At 33.5% G+C, this 4717-nt stretch overlaps 1 pseudogene; it reads left to right on the plus strand.

The window, feature by feature from the left end:
* Positions 1-594: 594 nt before the first annotated feature.
* On the plus strand, positions 595-3498 carry LOC114634130 (annotated as a pseudogene).
* Positions 3499-4717: the final 1219 nt, after the last annotated feature.

Below are 4717 nucleotides of genomic sequence, written 5' to 3' on the forward strand. Positions count from 1 at the left end.
TAGTGTGTCTTTCAGTCATACTATTAAAGAACTATTTTGGGATACCACGTTACCATGTTAAGTAACAAAAAAATCTGTAGTTGTTAAATATATTGAGAATAAACAAGTATGGAGTAACTAGTTAAACTATGGGTTATCTATATCAAACCTCTTGATTTCAAGATGCAAGGGTCATCAATGACAAAGGGGCAAAAAGAGTATTATACAGTTTCTCGTGGTAGATGATTCCTACTCAACACATTTTGACTAGACAGAGCAGAGCTCTTTATACATAGGAATTCACTTCTTAATGATGGTATACACACATATTGGATATGTTTGTTATGATATTGGTCTCCAAAAGTGTTTTTATGAATTTCATGTGTAGACAACTAGTGCAGTTCTACAGCCTGAAGCCAAACTCAATTTCATTATTTCTTTTTGATTATACAATTTCAGTGAAGGAAACAAAACAGATCACTATACATTTCATGGGAATTTCACAATGAAAGTTCACTCGGAATCTAGCATGTAAAGAATGAAAATTTTCTTAAGATTTTCATAGGTTTATGAATATACAGAATTATATCCTCTGTCTGAACTGATTAAATCATCATGATCTGTTACTGGGAAAAGGTAGGTGATATACAGGCTAAAACCACCAGGAATATTATTAGGTTAAAAATAAGACTTTTTATCTATGATACAAAACAAAATTTTGGGTTGTTATTCTAAGGACTTGGGTTTTGGCATGTAGGTTTGTATTTTTTTGATGTAGTCATATTTGACCAGTTTTCCACAGTGTTTTTAGTAACATGTACCTTCATTGCCAGACCATGATTCTTGACTTACTAGAACAATAGTAAAGTTTGGTATTTTCGACTATTTTTTCTATAATTTTCGTTTTCAATATATTATTTTAAATTAGATTCAATATAGCATATTTCCCTTACGCGTTCTTCTAATTAATATTTTTATTGAACACTTTCTTCTTTTTCCCATGTGTATGTACTAACACTACTTTGGGTGTTTCATGGAGAAATTTCCTACTCTCTTATCACGTGTTCCTCTTTATCATCAAAAGACTCTCTCATTGAGGTTTTTGTTCACCATCCTGCGGTTCACTTTTGAGTTTTGTGAGCTCCACACATACTCAGTCCCATCTAATCGAACATTTAAAAATTATAACCAGAAAAACAATATTGAAACAGAATCTATAGTATTGATCTTTCTTAATCAGTATTACTTTACTTAATAGAATACTTTCCTTTTTTTATATCCATACCCTAGTGTATTCTGCAGTTCCAGGGCATGGGGAAAGAGACAGACTGTAAGTATTTGGTAGTTCCTAAGGTCTCAGATAATTTGCTTACTTAATTTAACTTCTTAATTTCCCCAATGGGGCTTCCTGATTCATTCTGGTGCTGATTCCAAGCTGCTAATGTCACAATCTGTAATGGGACCTCTCCTGGCCTAAAATGAATTTGGTAACAAGTTGACTTGCAAGAATAAAGTGTGATGTTCTAAGAATTTCCTCCCACAGTACTGCACACATGGGCTGACTAACTAATTTCCTTGTTTCCCACCATTTCCAGCATAGTCTGTTGAGTGGTGCATGATTATTCCTTGTACATTTTCATTCCATTAATTTATATATTACTTCACTTTATATCCTAGTCACTGCCTCCACTCTCATTCTTATCTTATATTCTCTTCTAAGAGGGTAAAATTCCTCTGGTATCCCCCTCCCCCTGGCACATGAAGTCTCTGCAAAGCTTGACACATCCTCTCTCACTGAGGTGAGAAAAGGCAGTCTAAACAGGGAAATGGATTCCATAAAGAGGCAACAGCTTTAAGAACAGCACTTGCTGCCTTGCTGCAGAACAAGAAAATATCATTCTAAGTGAGGTAAACCAGACCTAAAAGGACATGTATGGTATGGACTCACTTATAGGTGGATACTAGCTATAAAGTACAGGATAAACATTTTACACTTCTACTACAGACTCAAAGAATCCAAACAAGAAGAAAGGCCTAAGTGAAGATGCTCAAATCGCATATCCTGGTTTAATAGTGATGCTAAATATTTCCCCACTAGCTATCATAAATCATATTTTTTTCTCCATAATGTCTCATCTGAATTTTTTGCCTATTATTATCTTTTTGAGAATTCTGTAAGAATGTATAACAATCTCCAAATTTTTGTTCTGACCTTGCATAAGGGCTAGCTGTTTACTTAATAAGAATATGTTGTCATTTGAACCATCATTTGAATGCATTTTATGATCTTTATAAAATTTCTTATCTGTGAATATATATAATGGTATCATTAATTTTTCATTACCTACAATTTAATATGGATTGTGATATACCTTAAGAATTGGCTACTTTTGTACCATGTCTAGAAAATAGGAGTATATTTATGCTTGTTATAACTGGCATTATCTTTTCATTGCTTCTCACAGAACAAACAATCTTGGATATAATGCTTCATATTCTATAATTATGATTCAATGTTTACATTCAATATTTATGTAGTGATGCCTTCATCAACCTTATAATTATATGAATTGTAAGTAATAATTGTTGATGTCAGAAACTTCAAGAGAGTATTGTTAAGTTTAATAGACTACACAGAATACAGTTTATGCTGACATTGTGTTCCTGAGCTCTAAGGACCCTTCTGATATAGCTTCTCAGTAGCTATTAAGATTGTTTATACTTTACATTCATTTTCATCAGAAAAATGGGTGTAGCCATAACCTAAAGGGAATCAGGCCCAATCACTGAATTGACTTCTGAAATCAGATTATCAAAATAATTTTCTTATCACAAATTACTACTGAAATTCGGATCAATTTGTCTATTCTTATCTACTATTTAGACTACTGTATAGAACATATACTAAAGCCCACAGATTTGATTCTCACACACATAATGGCAGTAAGCATCCTGATAGCTCTCTCTATAGGAGTGCCCTACACCATAGCAGCTGAATGGTTGAAACAATTTGTAAATGATTTTGGATGCAGATTCAGTTTTTACATACAGATTTGCCCAGAGTATGTTCATTGTTTCCACATGTCTGTTGAATGCCTTCCAGGCCGTAACCATCAGTCAAAGGCAATCTTGTTTTATGAATCAAAAAAAAAAAAAAAAAGAACAAGGCTGTAAAGTACATTGGCTGCTCCATTTCCCATCTCTGGATCTTGTACATGTTTATACATTTCATTTTCTTTGTGGACACATTTGTCAAAAGTAATAAAAATAGTGACAAGAAACATAGATTTTGAGTACTGCTCCATTGTAACGCATGATGAAACCAATGACTCACTCTATGAAGTATTGGTGGCGTGTCCTGAAATCCTCTTTTCTGTGTTCATTGCCTGGTCCAGTGGCTTCATATTTTTCTCTCTATACAGACACAAGCAGAATGTTCAACACATCTATAGACATCAAGTTTCCAGCAGAAATTCTCCAGAATCTGTAGCCACCAAGAATGTCCCCCTTCAATGTTAGCATGTTTGTTATGACATTCTTCAGGAATGTTTAGGCAGTTATACTGAAACATAATGAGTATAGCATTTCCTCCACCAAATTTCTGGGAAGTTAAATATCATAGGAGATACCTGTTTCTCTGGACCTTCCAATCTTTCCTCCTCCTCTACAACAATGTTCCATTGGCCTTGAGTGCAAGAGTTGTAGTGTGGGTGATACAGCTGGGATTGGCACCACACAGTCAGTTACTTTCTGCATTGTGATCAGTCATGGTTTTTCCATTTTCTGCCTTTGAATTAGCTGTGATTTTTGTTTTTGTTTTGTCTTGTTAGTAATACTTTCCTTTTGCCATGAGAGTATTTTTTTTCTTTTGGAATAAGAGATGCAGGCAATGAAGGATTTCTGAGAGCAGGAAAAGATATTATTGCCCAAGTAAAAGTCTTGTAGTTGCTAATGCAGAACTAAATGGTGAGCTCTTAAATCATCTATGTAAGTAAATTATACATATTTATTACAGTTTATATTTGTGTATGCATATATACATACATCTTATAGCATATAAACATACACATGTATACATATATTATGTAACATCGATTAAAAATAGGTATATGCTATAAATTTTGGAGGAGATGCATGTGTGTCTGTGTGTGTTTGTGTCATGAAGTATGTGATGTGTATGTTTCCAGGGTGTGCTTTGAAAGGTTTCAGAGAAAGGAAGGTATAATGATGCAATTTTATCTTAATTTCAAAACATAAAGAGATGAAACTATAACTTATAAAATATGCTTACATTATGGAACATTGATTAAAACATAATTATACAAGATGCCTCTTATCAGAATCATTAAAGAATGAAAAAACTATTGGAAGAATTAAAAAGTATGTGATTCCTGGTATGTACGATTATGTTTAGCAGAGGCATCTCATTTTAAAACAGTTCTGGTGGCATTCACAGACAATGCCAAGGTAAGAGATTTATGGTTGAGCCATGAGCATGCCAAATTTTGGTACTTTGGATATTTTTTTCTTTCACATGTATTGATTTTTTTGTTTATTTTGATTTTTATTTCTTCTAAGATTTCTTAGTTTACAAAACAGCAAATTTCCTTAACACATGTTCGTATTTATATGTCTTGAGCAAACCATTACCTCCCATCCCTGAATTATCTACCCTCATATCAGCTAATGCTATGCCATGTCCATTATTCCTTCTTCCACTGTCAAAACGCTTAGCCCA

This window comes from Grammomys surdaster, unplaced genomic scaffold (genome assembly GCF_004785775.1).
Source record: "Grammomys surdaster isolate TR1022 unplaced genomic scaffold, NIH_TR_1.0 878, whole genome shotgun sequence".
NCBI classification, from domain to species: domain Eukaryota; kingdom Metazoa; phylum Chordata; class Mammalia; order Rodentia; family Muridae; genus Grammomys; species Grammomys surdaster.